Source organism: Bison bison, unplaced genomic scaffold (genome assembly GCF_000754665.1).
Source record: "Bison bison bison isolate TAMUID 2011002044 unplaced genomic scaffold, Bison_UMD1.0 scf7180017864316, whole genome shotgun sequence".
NCBI classification, from domain to species: Eukaryota; Metazoa; Chordata; class Mammalia; order Artiodactyla; family Bovidae; genus Bison; species Bison bison.
In genome coordinates this window covers 3,250,439-3,266,842 of record NW_011494888.1, presented here as the reverse complement: position 1 = coordinate 3,266,842, position 16,404 = coordinate 3,250,439, and the positions used below count along the sequence as shown (strand labels likewise).

At 44.1% G+C, this 16,404-nt stretch overlaps 1 protein-coding gene across 1 annotated transcript in view; it reads right to left on the bottom strand.

Annotated features, from left to right (window-relative positions):
• DDX60 (DEAD (Asp-Glu-Ala-Asp) box polypeptide 60) overlaps positions 1–16,404 on the bottom strand; it is a 130,716-nt gene that overhangs the window by 112,862 nt on the left and 1,450 nt on the right.

Genomic DNA, 16,404 nt, shown 5'->3' with positions numbered 1-16,404 from the left:
CCTCGGGGCTGAAGACCCGCCAGCTCCCTGCAGATTCCTTCCCAGAATAGCAGGCGCTGAGCAAAGAGCGAGTCCAGCCGCAGCAGGCCAGGGCGGACCCGGGGTTTCTGTGGACAGCAACTGGCCCCCACGCTGGCCTTTTTTCAGCATCTAAATTGTTCTCTGCTCCAACAGCCGCTTTCCCCCTCTGACACATTCTTCCTTCCTGTCTGCTTTCCCCAGGGAGTCCCAGCCACATGGTCCAGGGCAGGCTTCGTGGGGAGCTGCCCCTGAAGCTGTGGGCAGCTGTCCCCATGTCCCCGCTTGTTCCAGCAAATGCTCCCCAGGCAAGTCTGATGCTCCCCACCCCACGTCTTCCCAAGGCAGAGAAAACTAGAACTCTAGGAGAAGCAGAGGTTGTCAGCTGGGAGGAGGCTGTGAAGTCTCAAAGCCACTATTAGGCATAGAATTATCCTGGCAGATCTGCCTGCCCCTCTAACAACAACAACAACAACAAAAAGCAAGTTTGGGGAAGTCTACATTTGTTGAAAATAGCGAAGCATTTCAAAGTAAACCATTAAAACTTTCAGCCATGCAAAGATTGTTTTAATTAAGTTATATTCAAACTGTAAAAACTGTTGGTTTCTTTCCTGTTTTCCTTTTTTCTAACTAATGTAAATACTTCAAAAAAGTCACTTTTTGTGACCACTTCAAAACTCCCCGACTTTGCTAAGCTGTTCCACAAACTGTATTTGAGTTGCTTCAGCTTCCTGCTACTGCAAACAATGTGGAATTGAATGTGTTTTGCATACAGCTCTTGCTATAGTTGAGATTATGTCCTTAGAGCAGACCTGGGATGAAGTGGGTCAAAGGACGTGCTATTTTGATGTCAGCCAGGCGAAGAGGACTGGTCGCAGATGCAGAGTCATTTAATCTGCCATTTGCTCAGATTAAACAGCGGCAAATCAGCAAGCAGGGCCCGCCCCATAGAAGAGGGACTCTGGTTTAAGGTACTAACATCAGTGAAGTTTATTTTTAACTCTCTGAATTGAAACATACTGAATTCAGAATTTCTTGATTACTCTCTGTTTTATACCCAAATGACTTCAAAATTTTTACTCTCTTGTAGGTTCACCAGGCAAGAAAGGATGTCAAGAAATTAAAATGGCTTTAGCTCATTGTGTGGTTAACTTTTTTTTTTTTTTTGATGGTTCATGCAATGAATGCACACAAATGCCAAGTATAGGAAAAAAGGAGTTGAAAGTTTTCTTTAATCTAACCCTCCACAGAGAATAACAAGGATGGAATGTGCTTGTTGCCCTTAACAATATATTTGGGACAGTTTTCCCTCTCACTTCTTGGTATATTAGAAAGTACATGTTAAAAATTACTACAATTAATTAGGCAAAGAATAAAGAGAAAGAACAATCATAGTCAAGATAATGTCTGATGCCATTTTTAGAAGTAACACTGCAAGGCCACCTTGGGGACATGTCCTGCCCACGCCTGCTCACACTGTCTGAGAGCACTTGCTCCAGGCTGACCACTGTCACCCTCCAGGGAAACTTAAAAATGTGTCAGTTATGTGCCAGAAAGAGAGAAATAACAAACATCAATATATAGCGGTATATTTATATACATATCTATATAACGATGATGTTACACACACCAAAGTGTACACTATTCTTATCCTAATCCTATCCTGAATATAGTCCTGTAACTGATTACTTATTCACTCATCCTACATCCCTTTTTCTGTTCAATTTGTGTGAGCCTAACGAGCTTGCTTTCTGCTGCAGGAAGTGAAGTGGTTATCAGTTCTTAAACTGTAATGAAGGCCAGGTCAGTGGAATTGGACAAGAACAAGAAGCAGATGTAGTTATTGACTATGTGCAGCCATTTCAGGGAAATGTTCTTCCTATACAAGAGTAAGATGTCATCCCATTCAAGCCATCATCCCACCCCTATTTCTCATCTACTAGGAGCTGGTGTGCATGTCATTGGTCTCAAAGAGCTCCCCTCCAGCCCTGCCCCCTTTCTTACAATCTTCCTGCATATTTTGCCACAATAATTCCTCTGGATAAACTCACATCAGTTTTCCCAGTTCCACACACAAAAAGTACTGTTTTAATTGAGGTTGTACAACATTTGTACAATATTTTTATGGAGGATTCTTTATATTACAAAATCAATTCTTCCCATAGCACTCCATTTATTCCCTTACCCTGCCCCCTCTTTTCTTCAGAATAGGTTAAGGCATGCATTTTGTGGTTAGTGTTCTTTGTGTCACTCTGTGATGCATCTCAGGTACGTGTGAATGAATCTGTGTATATACAAGGCTGGACCACATACGCATACCCTTCAATATAATTAATGTACCATATGACAGGGGAATCCTCCTCTCCCCATCCCACTGAGGGATTTTTTTACCTGAGAGTGGATGTTAAATTTTGTCCTAAGGCTCATTAATAACCTATGGTAATGGCCATATAGCTTTTCTCTTTTGACTTATCAATATGGAGAATTAATTATATCTTCAGGTGTTAGTTAAGCCAACCTCTATAACTTGGAAAAAACTCAGTTGTCCATGGTATAGTATTCTTTCAATATACAATTTCTTTTTACTAATTTTTTTTTCAAAATTTATATCACTATTCCAAACACAATCTGTACTTTTCTCTTTATTCAATGATACCCATGTTATTCTTTGTAAAAAATGTTAAATGTATTTTGCTTAAATCCAATAAACACCACTTTGAAATTAATGTCACTGGTTCTTAAGCCCTGAAGAATAAAACTTCTCTACAGTTGGACCCTAAGAGTCAAGCTGAAAATGAGATTATTTCTGCTGAAGATCATGATTCCTAACTGGGCCACAATATCCATTTAAAATATGCACTATAGAATCTATCCTCAGAAATGTCAACTCTCCTTTGATGACTACTGTGATAAAGTTACCTTTCTCTAGTCATTTTGTGCACATACACAAACTGGCAAACATCCCAGGTAACAGAAGCCTGTGATCAAAAGACTACCTGCAGGCTTAGGCTACACGAATGCAGCAGATTTCACAGTTCCTAAAGCATAACTCAAGAGGGACAAATCTGAAGTTTACTGCTGTGTACAGATGGACACAAGGCTTCTCAGGTGGCTCAGTGGTAAGGAGTCCACCTGCCAATGCAGGAGACTCAAGAGATGCAAGTTTGATCCCTGGGTCAAGAAGATCCCCTGGAGAAGGTAATGGCACCCCTCTCCAGTGATCTTGCCTGGAAAATCCCATGGGCAGAGGAGCCTGGCAGGCTACAGTCCACGGGGGTCACAAAAGAGTCAGATACGACTGAGCGACTGAGCACACACACACACAGATGGACATAACCTGTTTAAACAAACAAGGCTTTGGGTCACACCTGATCCTGTGACCTGTGTCCAAGCCACATACACAGGAGGAGGAAGACGTAGGAAGCCTGTCCATGGTTTGAAGGACATCTGTTCCCAGGATGGCCAAACGGGCCAATGAGTGGTCCTTAGAACAACTCTGCAAGCATTTTATGCCTCTAATTTTATTTGATTCTTGATTTCTCAGTTTACTATTTTATGTGCTGCCTCATGATCCCTGTTTGCTGGCAGACGATACCACGAGTAAAGGGGGAAGGAAAATATTCAGAAAGAGGGGAAGGGGATCAGCTCCTGGAAAACCAGAGGGTTTTCAGAGCTTTCTGGGCCCCCAGGCCCAGGGTGAGAAAACATCAAAGAAGAATGAAGGGGCAGGTCCTTTTCACATTCCCTCCATCACAAAAGCTTTGATTACCTTCGCCTAGTGTTTGTCTGAACAACCAGGGTCCTCATAATCTAAATGGAAGTTTATACACCTGTGCACTGAAATATGCACATGAGTGACACCCTTGGAGGCAGATTCCAGATCCCAGTCCTGCTTTCAGAAGAAAGGAGCCATGTGTAACACCTGGATGTCAATTCATGATACCCCGACCTCAGGGTCAGCAGGCTCAGACTGGACAGCATTCCTCACACACAGAAACAGTGTGAGGTGATATATATTTATTGTTCTAAGACGTTGATTTTCTCAATAATTCATTATGAAGTAGCACTTAACTAGTCCAAGCTGATCAAGGGGGAGCAGGCCCACTGGGTCACCTGTGAGGAGAACAGGGCAGGTGGGTGGTGAAGCTAGCCTGCCCTAGGCAGGTGGGGTACGCCTGGGGCAGGGACACAGACAGTAGGCTGAGGATACGGGCCACACACCTGGAGGGAAGCAGGAGCTCAGCCACAGCCGGAGGCTTCCCTGAGAACACATGGACAGAGGGTGGGCCGCTCAGTGCAGGCCTCGGAAAGAGCAGGGACTGTCACACAAAGAAGAAGCCACTTGGAAGATGAACTAAGTGAGACCTAGGGGAGGGGTCATGACCCCACCCCAGACTTGGTGCTCACAGAAATGGCTCTGACAGTAAATAAAAGTGGACCTCACATGGCATGACTGTGTACACACAGGTCTCATCCTTAACATCCCCAGACCCTTCCCATGGTAACTTAAGAGCCTTGGTCAAGAGTCTCTTCTAAGGAAAAGAACTTTTGTGTCCCGATTCTTACAATACCTGCTAAACAAGCATGGTTTGCTCCATGTGCACGTTATTCAGGAAAAGTCATTTTGTCTTTTTGAATAAAATCGTATCTATCTTTGATGCTTCTCAGGACCACAGCTATCTTTTTATTTCTTTATTCTTCTTACAGTCTCATGGCTTCCAGGCCTTTGGGAACCTGTGGAACTCCAGGGACATGTGGGCCAGGCCTCCCTCTGGGCTGAGAAACAGCACACCCACCTGAGATTCACGGTGAGATGTACTGTCCGCCCGAGTCTGTCGGTAGGCAGAGGACCCCACCTCTGCCACTCGGCCGCCAGGCCACGGTGCTCTCATCAGCCTCCTGGGCCGTCACAGAACCTGCCACCCCTCTGTCCCTCAAGGATTTGAGAAGGCATCTTCCCCAGAAGCCCCAGCCCCCACCTCCCTGTAGATACACCAACAATACTGTTCCCATCCTACACACCAACTTCAGTTGCTTTGATGGTTTTCACACCTGCAACTTTTAACTTTTCATTTCCACAAAAAGGTCTGAATTGTCTCCTGTGACCAAGGCACCTTAAAGATCATAAAATTTGGCTATACTTCCCAGAAAGAGGAAGGGGAAATGTATTTTCATTCCTTTGTGAATGACTCCACAACAACAAAAAAGGATGAGCCACTAATTTATCAGTAATACATTATGGTTCTTTTTGTCATTGTGTACAGTGAATGCTCCGGAGAAGGCAATGGCAACTCACTCCAGTACTCTTGCCTGGAAAATCCCATGGATGGAGGAGCCTGGTAGGCTGCAGTCCATGGGGTCACGAAGAGTCAGACACGACTGAGCGACTTCACTTTCACTTTTCACTTTCATGCATTGGAGAAGGCAATGGCAACCCACTCCAGCGTTCTTGCCTGGAGAATCCCAAGGATGGAGAAGCCTGGTAGGCTGGCGTCTACAGGGCCGCACAGAGTCGGACACAACTGAAGCGACCTAGCAGCAGCAATAGCAGCACAGTGAATGCTCACTAGACTGCATTCCCTTCTCTTCTCTTCCTAAAAACTGCAAGGATGTGCATCTTCTTGGTAACGTGTTAATAAGAGAAAAATATTAGTACGAGTGTGCACGTCCTGGCACACACTTTAGGTGGGTTTTAAAATGAAGCCAGGATTTGCAAGTTATTGTCTAGGTGCAGTCTGGTGCAGATAGAAAAAACAGGTGGTGCCTCCTGAATAATTTACCATTAATACAACAATAAAATCTGTTAAAACGTGGAGATGAAGCTTGGGTCATAGGGTTAACATCCACTTATCTTAAAACGGAGGAGGAGGAGAGAATGGGGGAGAAGACGGAGGGGAGGAGATTGCTACTGCATTCATTGTCCACTGGCCTTTGTAACCACCAGCCTCCTTGCTCTCAGCAACTCTTTTCTTAACTAAGTTAACACCCTGGAGAGCTCACAACATTTTGATTCCTGTCATCTCTTTCACTTGCACTTTGCCACAGGACACAACAGAGGTTTTCTTTAATTTTTGATCATGACATTTTTAGACACCAGAAGTACAGATATTCATGTCACAGACACAGTAATGCCAAGCTATATCGAATGTTACTGTTTTTCCACATTCCCATCATTCCTCTGTTCTAGAAATAGGACACTAGTTCAAGCCTCTGTTCCTTCCCCCCACCCAGCTCCCAGAAACTTTTCTCTGGGCCTCACCCTTTCCTTCTGCTGTGTTGTGGCCCCGGTCCTGGGGACTGTCTTGTACACTCCAGAGAACACAGCTCTTGTCCTCTTCAAGGGTTAAGGGTGTGGAAACAGCTGCAGGTCTGACTGTTCAGTGGGGGATTCTTTCAGTCAAATCCAGCAACACCAAGACTTGACAATTAAAATGATGTTCAGGGTGGAGTTAGGTGCCTCCAATTCCAGTCTTTCTGTAATTCTGAACAAATCACTGTTTCCCCAAGGTACCTCCTCCTGCAGGCACTTAACTTCCCAATGAATTAAACCATTCATTTATGTATTAGCCATTTCCCAGCCATTCTGTCCATTTCTAGAATCTTCTACTGTCTTCTCTCCCAACTTTTATCCTTCTGGGTTTTTACTAGCATCTTAAGGGTTTTAGTAAGAAGGAAACATAAACACTTTTGTTTTTACCAGCCACTCCACCCACCCCCACCCGCCTCAAGGCATTGAAACAGCCTAGGAATGTGCCCATTTTCAAGGACTGATTAGAAAGGACCAGAACTACCTGTAAAGGAAACTTTAAGAGCAGCCCTTTCTAAGTGTTCCACCATCAGAAAAAAATTTCTTTGAAAGTAAATATCTCCCAATAAAAATTTTTTTAAGTTTTTAAAAAATAAAATATTTTTAAACAGAAAAGAAAAAAATTATCTAGATAAGAACCTGCATCGACTAGAACAATATTATCCAGACAAAGGAAGAAGTGGCACTTCATTTCCAAATTTACTGCACCAGGAGTTTTTGTGTAATTATTTTCTGCCCCTTCTATTTGACTCTGCTGCCTGACCTTGGAACAGAAAAGCTTTCTGTTTTGTTCTTTGGAAGTTCAAAATATTAGAACATGTTACAATGTGATGTTACAGAATACGTAATGAAACATTTTTTTACAAGTGTAAGAGAGTTCAGCCTTGTCCTGAACAATATCTGTTCAACATCTGTTTATTCTATCATCAGATACTTGCTAGCCAGTGAGGATGTGCGAAGCCCTGGACCGAGTGCTCAGCACTGCAACGTGTGTAAGACTCAGGCTCCGGTGTGTTCATGTCTGTCTCGTGTCTACTTAATCCTGTGCTGGACTATATCCTGCACATACACAAAGTCACATGACAATTTTTAATTAACAAATTGAAGTGAGAGATCGGGGGGCTCTCCTCTCCATTTGACAGGTGCCTTAATTTCTAAATAGCTACTGGATATTTTAGGATAATCTACCATGTGACTAAGTTAAATGCACAGAGCAGAAGATTATAGTCAGAAGAGCCTTCCTTAAGAGGGTCGCTTTTTCTCCTTAGATTCACACACTGCACATTTTAATTGAGAATATGTTTAAAAGACAGGTGGTGATTTCCAGTCACAAAGTCAGAGAGCAGAGAAACACGCGTAAATCCCATGTTTATTAGATCCATAAATATAGTTCCCTCTACACTTAGAGCCTTTAATTTCTAAGAACCCAGCCCTCGGATCTGGGCTGCTGGAATCCCTGGCCAGGGCCGTCTGCGGAAACATGAGTTCAGTTACCAAATATAGCTGAGTGGAGGACGAGGACAGATGGGATCTGAGGCCATAGTTGCCTCAAAGTGACCACGGACCAAGCAGTGTGTCACGAAGAGACGAGGCCACCTCTGCTCCCCCGGGAAAGAAGAAACGGTCCTCTGACAGCCATCACCTTTGGGGGTCCTCGAGGAGCCAAGGATCGAAAAGGTCTGTAAAATGTGTCTTAATGTACTAACTAGTAAGGCAATATTTTTAAACTCTTTATTAAATGCTGAAAACATTATAGTCATTTGCCAGAAGATATAGCACTGTTTAGAAGATGGCTTGATTTCTCTTTTATTTGGAGAGAAAAAGTAATGGGAATTCTGTACTCATCTCAAGAACAGAGACCATATAAGATTCACCTGCGGGCTTTGTTTCTACCTATGTTGTCAGAGAACTGCCTAGTCTGTAATAATCTTAAACTAAATTGGTGCTATTCATTCCAAAAGGATCAAATGTAATGATGGAGCCAACATTCATCAAGTCTGTGTCTGTGCTTTGTTTTAAAGAAAGTAAGAATGCTGTTAATTTGAACCTTGCCTATACTTAAGCTAACTACAAATGGCTTCAAATGATATTCTTTAGGTTGTAGTAACATTTAAGTTGTTAATTACACTTTCAGAGAATTTTTAAATGTTGAGAGTAAAGGCAGACATCTTAAATTCTATCTATGCACAAAGCTTGCCTTTTTTTTTAAAGATAAAGCTTATCAAGGGAAACTATAGTACAGTCAAATTTAAGCTTTACAGTAAAATTTTATATCATGTTGTTGTAAGTTACACATTAAATTGTCTTGAATCCAATAGATGACGTTGATACAGAATGATTTCAGGCTCATGTTACTTTTTCAACATTTGCTAAAAATACTAATTACCTTCTAGTATGAACAATGTGTCCACACTCAGAGCCCACTGCCTGACAATTTAACACTGACCAAGTCCCCTCGATCATGAATGTGCAGAAATGAAATCCTTATTACAGGATAGATACGCTTTCCAATATACTTTTTCCTCAAAAACAGAGCCCACTTCCATTACCCATATTTTAAACATCAGAGTCTATCTGACAAGTTATTACGAATAGCCCATCCCCATGTGTGCTCAGTGGGGTCCGACTCTTTGGGACCCCATGGACTGAAGCCCACCAGGCTCCTCTGTCCATGGGATTCTCCAGGCAAGAATACTGGAATGGGTTGTCATTTCCTCCTCCATTATAAACAGCAGACAAGGCCTAAGAGATTCATTTAGGCAATATGTATCTGTGAATACATGATTACATTTCCTAGAACACAGGTCTGTCCTTCTGCATTCCCACGTCTATAATGACTTAGGGTCCCCATCCCAGCTCCGTCCAAACCACTCTGTGTTGCTAAAGCTGAAAGGGCCAGAGCATACTTAACAGTAGAAGAGAAATCTGGACTACATGGGACAGTTACAATCACTTTCATTTCTTTACCTCATTTTTGTTTAAATGTAGAGGGTAGAATTAGTCAAGATTCAAAATAAATCTGACACATACTTAAAGAGATACCAGCTGAAATCTCCAAAGCCAAGACAAGAGCCTGCACTTCACTGATATGTGTGTGTGTGTGTGTGTGTGTGTGTGTGTGTGACATCAAAGGGAACTGTGATATCTGAGCTCTAGCCAGTAATTCAGGCATCTGGAGGTGACAGCTATGCCCCAGTTAAATTCCAGTAGAGCAGCTCCCACAGATTCAATATGGTGGATAAGATGGTATCTGAAGAGGACACCAGTAACTGCAAACACTTTCTCTGGAAACATTTCATATAACTATTGTGGGCATGAAACCAGCTATTATGTTATGTCTCTGAAGCTGAGCTACAATATACTGTCTGGGAGTATTTAAAGCTGGAGAAAAAATATGCCATACCTCCCTGTGATGATAACTTGCTTAAAGATCAGGAAAGAGTGAAATCCACATGTGTTTATTAAGAAATAGTTGATAAAATTGTTGTGCATTTGGGGTTTAATAAAGTTTTCATATTTGCCTTTTGTCCTATAGGGCCCTTGGTAAAAAGAACATTACAAAGAAAGAAAGGAAGGAAGGGAAGATTGATTTTAAAATGATGATTACATCTGATTCACTTTGTTGTACAGCAGAAACTAACACAATATTGTGAAGCAATTACATACGGTGGTGTGTGTGTGCACTCAGTCATGTCCAACCCTTTGCAACCCCATGGACTGTAGCCCATAAGGCTCCTCTGTCCAAGGCATTTTCCAGGCAAGGATACTGGAGCAGGTTCCCATTTCCTTCTCCAGGGGATCCTCCTGACCAAGGGATGGAACCTACATCTCTTACGTCTCCAGCATTGGTAGGCAGATTCTTTACCACTAGCGCCACCTGGGAAGACTCAATAAAATAAAAACTTCTTTAAATACTTGGAGAAATTAAAAAACAAATAAATGATGATTAAAGAAGACAACTGAGGTAACATAAACACACTTTGTTTAACCCTTCATGAAGTGGACAGCCTCTTTTGGAAGAGCTGCACCCTGAGGAGGAAGGCACAAAGCTTTATAGGAAGAGAACAGGGAAGAGAAAAATGGAAATAACTTGACTGGCTGGGGTTGCAGAGTCACTGTTGTTTGTGGTGAGATGAGCAAGGAGATAAATTGGGAAGCCAGCGCTGGCCTGGCTTGGGGCTGGCTGACCGCATGCAAATATTTCAAGCAGAGTGTCTCTGGTAGCTCAGCTGGTAAAGAATCTGCCTGCAATGCAGGAGACCCAGTTCAATTCCTGGGTAGGGAAGTTCCCCTGGAGAAGAGACTCCAGTAGTCTTGGGTTTCCCTGGTGGCTCAGATGGTAAAGAACCCAATGCAGGAGATATTAGAGACATGGATTTGATTCCTGGGTCAGGAAGATCCTCTGGAGGAGGGAATGGCAACCCTCTCCAGTATTCTTGCCTGGGAAATCCCATGGACAGAGGAGTCTGGCGGAACACAGTCCATGGAGTTTCAGAGAATTGGACACGACTGAGTGACTAAGTAGAGAGTGTCCTTAAGGACACAGAAGTTCCCCGTGCTTCGGTTTGGTGACATGGGCCTCAGGCAGGAGCAGCTCCATGTTGGACCTAACCTAAAAATGTTAAACCAACAGAAGGAAGAAATTTCATATAGGACCTGCATGTGCTTCCAGAACAAGAAAAAAAAATGTTTTAAAGCTTTTTCAAATTTGGTTTTAATAGTTTGGGTTTTATTTTAAAATATTTTTAGTCCTGAATCTTTGTACCAATGGTTTTTAATACTTTTAGTAATTGTTTAAATAGGAAAATAAACAGAAAGCAAAATGCTAAATTAAACATTGAAATCACTCAGAATTTCCATTCCCACCACAAAGATAACAGCAACCAAAGATTCCCCTAACTGCATGACTCCTTACCCACCACAGAGGTAATCAGCGCCCACTGCCTGATTCCCAATCTTGCAACCTTCCTGTGTATTTATATCTAAGTATATATGTACTTTTAAATGCCCTGTGAAATGTTGCTGCCACTGTCTGGACTCTCTAAAGGACCTAGCCCCTGTGGTTCAGAATACTGAGTGATCCTTGCTGCCTGTCAGTCTTTTTCTAACATCACAGACTTTTCCCCTTCAAAATTGTAGTAGCTCATCAATACCTACAAACTATTCCATAAACTGCCACAAAAGTGCTCCCTTGATCTACATTATTCAAGTAAATACCCGTAATGTGCTCACTGGGAAAAGACAATGTGGCAGTTCCACGCAGGTTTCAACTATAAGTCTATTTCTTGCCGGTTCAACTTTGGCCAAACAATTGGATGTTTTTATGCCATAGGTTGGATAATCAAAATAAGCAAAAGAAAAACAGTGTTTACCCTATTATTCTCAGGATCCAATGGTTCACTACAGATTTTCCTGGATTTACATGGGGCTCGCTCCCGGCACACCCATCCCAAGTTGTAAATGCTTTGAATACATCTCACTTACCTACCAGCCCAGCCCACCTTTGTTACTAACCCAGAGCTCTTGCCTCCTTAATCAATAGAAATTGATGAGAGGCCTGAGGAGAAATTCAGACAAGGCTTTACTAGGGCCTCTGCTGCACTGGCAGGGATCGAGAACAAACAACAGGTTCCCTTGCTCACTTGCTCCCTAAGGGGGGTAGTCAAGCTGCTCCGTTATATGGGCTGAGGGTAGTGGAGTGTCCAGGGGTCGAGCTGGAAGGGTGGCTTAGGTGGCTTGCCCACCCCTCTGGTGTTGGTGTGTGCAGAGGGCATGTGCATGTACCTGCTTTTGTTTCAAATGCTTCAGAAGTGGCAGTTGGGCTTTGTGGTGTCTTTGTATCTTGCCATCCATAATTTAGGGCTTCCCAGGTAGCACTAGTAGTAAAGAACCTGCCTTCCAATGTAGGAGATATAAGAGAAGTGGGTTCCGTCCCTGGGTCAGGAAGATCCCCTGGAGGAGAGCAAGGCAACCCACTCCAGTATTCTTGCCTGGAGAATTCCATGGACAGAGGAGCCTGGTGGGCTATGGTTCATAAGTTCACAAAGAGTCAGACATGACTGAAGTGACTGAGCATGCACATCCATAATTTGCCCCAATCACTCATGCAGTTATTTTTAGGCCCTTATAGTTTGTTTGTATTTTGTTGCTGGAGGAGTTGATTGTCCCAATGCAAGCACTACAGCAAAGGGCCACAGGTTCTGGCCTGTCTCACCTTCAGTGTGCCAAGAACACTTCCATCAGCCTGCAGTTGGGCAAAACCATCTAACACAAAGCCTGCTTTTCAATAAAGTGTCGAGTATCTTGTGTAAGTCATTGAGTACTGAACTGACAGTGAAAAGCAGAGGGGTTGTCTGGGTCCAGAAGAGTTGTAAGTACATCAGTTGTTTACCCTCATGATCATGGGGCTGACTGGGCACAGTGGCCACTTCCCAGCATCTCCAGAGAGGATGGGATTATGTCACTGGCCTGGGAAAAGAAACAAGTTCAAACTTCCTAGTACAATTTCTACTGAAGGCCTATCACTTTCATAATACTGTAAAGCTGATCTGTCCAACCACTGCAAGTCAGATCATCAGTTTGGGAAAGCCTTCAGCTCAAAACTTGGAAATGGCATTCCTTGGGGAAGGTGAGCTTTTATTGTTTGCATCTGCATTCTTCTCCTTCCAAGACCCTGTTGCTTCTCATGAGGTGCTTTGTCTCCCTCAACCTCTCAGTCAGGGAATTTTTTTATCAATACATTTCAGCAGCCAATGTGCTTGCCTCGAGAAGGTGCAGGGGGTGTCCACAAGTCTTTTCTGACCCACAAAATAGAGGGTTATCCTGGACAACATAGATCTTGTTTTCAGATAATTGCCCCCAAGGTCAGCAATTCTAAACACAAATGTTATTCATAATTTTAAAATCTTTCTGTCTTTTCTATTAGTTGTGCATTCATCTGTGAATCATATACATTTATATGTCTATTACATGTTGAGGAACTCAAAAATAAGTGTTTTCCCAAACACCAAGATAGCAATGCTGAGACAATTTAAGAAGATAAAATTGCTTATGTCAGAATGTGATACGCATAAGAAATATTAAATGTTCAGTGAAAACTTACTTATAGGCTCTATATTTCATAGTTGAATATGTGTCCAACAGGCCAGATAATGTGAACTTAGGGAGAAGTTGTGCACCATAAAATTAACAGTTAGAAATGACCTATAAATTGAGTGGCAAGAAATTCCTTAAGAATGGATGAAATATGCACGGGGATGCAACGACATAGGTGACCACGGGAGTTAGCGCCTGACAGCGATGCTTCCTTGGGATACGCCAGCTGTGGATAGCTGCTTGCCGAAGGTCAAGATGGACAGGCAGCTACGATGCCTCCTAGTGTTTTTTTTCAGACTCTCCCAAACCTGTGCTTTACCGAATGTTTGCTCATGACTGAAAGTTTGGCATCACGTGTGATTATCATCATCACCGGCTGGAGGAGGGTGCCCGCAGCTCCCCCACTGCACAGTTCAAGAGTCTGAAGCACCGCTGGGCTAAAGGGTCCTCCTGCTGTCACTGTCACCCCGCCCCCACAGTGGAACGGCTGTGGTCTGTGGACACCAACGGCAGCCTGCAAACACCCATCCAGCCCGTGCCGCTTCACTTGTTCCCTAACAACTTTGCGAGATGATCCGACGGATGAAAACACATTACAGTTTCCAAAGATCAACTAACAAAAGATTGACGACGAAACCAAGCCTAAGAAATCAGAGCCTGACATTTTCTGTTTCCTAGTTTTCGCATGTGTGTACAGTCGCACAGTCATGTCTGACTCTTCGAAACCCCATGGACTGTAGCCCACCAGGCCCCTCTGTCCATGGGATTCTCCAGGTAAGAGTACTGGAGTGGGTTGCCATTCCCTACTCCAGGGGATCTTCCCAACCCAGTGATTGAACCTGGGTCTCCTGCATTGCAGGCAGATTCTCCACTGTCTGAGCCAACAGTGGAGCCCTTCCACTTTTTATTTTTCTCTATTAAAATGGCAGCTCCTTAGGGCAGAGAAGCCCCCTTTCCTCATGGCTGTGTCCCCAGCCTGCAAAAGAGGCATGTAGTAGGCACTCAGAGAATCACTGCTGGTGAATAAGAAAGTAAGACAGAAACATGCTTTGACTAAAAACATTTGTATTTCTATGACTCAGAATTTAACTCTGAACTTGCTGGGACCCATGATGAAGGGTATCAACACTCACAGAATTCCCCTGATCTCATAGTAGACATGCCAGAAAAGGAATGCCTATCTGGTTCTGAATATTTTCACAACAAACTTTTCTTGATGGTAATGAAAACCATAAAAATCACTGTCTCTATAGATAAGGGGTTTTTTTTCCAGACCTACCACTTTTGTTTTTGAACAGTAACACCTATATATAGTTTGCGTGTACTTGTTAATGGTTATGAACACACAACACTGATTACTTTATCAAGTCCTTCTCAGAAAGCAGAGCCCAGGCGTTGAGTGACCACTGATAAGACAGGTGACAAAACCAGGCAAAGAGCAGAACGCCTCCCTCCTCACTGAAGAAATCCCAGCCCAGGGAGGAGTTTGGGGCCAGGGGCTGAGAGCAAGAGGAGGTCACAGACAGGTCTGCATCTGCCGTGGCTGTGTGGCTCCCTCTCCTGTCAAATCCCACCCAGGACTCAAACCCGGTTCAAACACCAGGTTGGTTCTTCCTCAACTGCCACGATCGTGACCTACACCCTGCCAGATGTCCACCACATAGAGGCTGTCACACACCTGTCTCACACACCTGCTTTCCTGACCTTCACAGGGCTCTTAATTCATACTTATAGTTCAATAAAATGAGTGTATAGCAAAATACCTGCAAAGAAAGTTGCTGTTGAGTCCTTCAGTCATGTCCGACTCTTTGCAACCGTGGGGACTGTAGTCCGCCAGGCTCCTCTGTCCATGGGATTCTCCAGGCAAGAATACTAGAGTGGGTTACCACTGCCTTCTCCAGGGGATCTTCCTATCACAGGGATCAAACCTATAAGTCCTGCATTGGCAGGTGGATTCTTTACCACTGAGCCACCAGGGAAGCCCTCAGAAGGAGTAGATTTGATTGACTGGGCGGTCACCAACAAAAAGTGAAATTAAGTACAGTTTTCAAGGAGCTGGAGTTGGAAACACAGAACAGACAGGACGGGCAAAGAAACTGCATGTGCAAAGCGTGGGGATGTGGAAGAATACAGCTGTTCACAGCAGGGAGTGGACAGCTGGGCACAGGGACACAGGACCTGTCCGAGTGACGTGGGGCATGAGACTCAAGAATTCACATTTCACTGACACCCAGGAGTGCACAGGGAGCCTGCCTCCTACATGTGGACCTCCTCTTATGGGACGGGGGCCCCACTGGGGAAAAGGGAGCAAAGGAGTGACATGGCCAAACTTGCGTGATTTCTCCCACCGTCAGATCTCCCGTGTCAATCTCCCACATCCCTCCCTCCTCCTCTTTGGTTTCTCTGACCTTGTCTAATCCCTCTTCCTGGATCAAGGTTCCTGACAGAGGACGAACCTTGCCTGGCTCACCTTCTTCTTTGTATAGTCAGTGAGGAAAAAACAGTTGTCAACGGAATTCATGCCCACTTCTCACTCTGGGAAAGGATGAGTGACCAAAACCCGCAGGAGACGTTTCTCCTCCTGAGCAGGCTGGACCCACAGACTCTAGAGGAAAACAAGCGACTAAACCACTGACAGGGAAGACACGAAGGAGATGGAGGGGAAGCAGAAGGATCTTGAGGAGATTCTGCTTCCCTCAGAAAGAACAGAGCAGGCAGAGACGTACAGACGTGCTGGAGCCTCACCCAGACTTGCCCGCCATCCACGCTGCTCTGCAGCGGACACTCACCTCGCGCCCTCTTTACTTGCTTTTCAGTGAGCTGCATTTTCTTTCCTTTTAGGCCCCCATAAAGTCGCTTTATTTTGATTCCCAGTAAAGCAAGGGAGAGAGAAGAGGTGACTGCAGGTCAGTGTGTCGACTCCGCGTGTGGCCCCGAGTCTCGGGCAGGCTGCGGCCGGGGAGAGCCGGCGGCCGGGGGAGCGA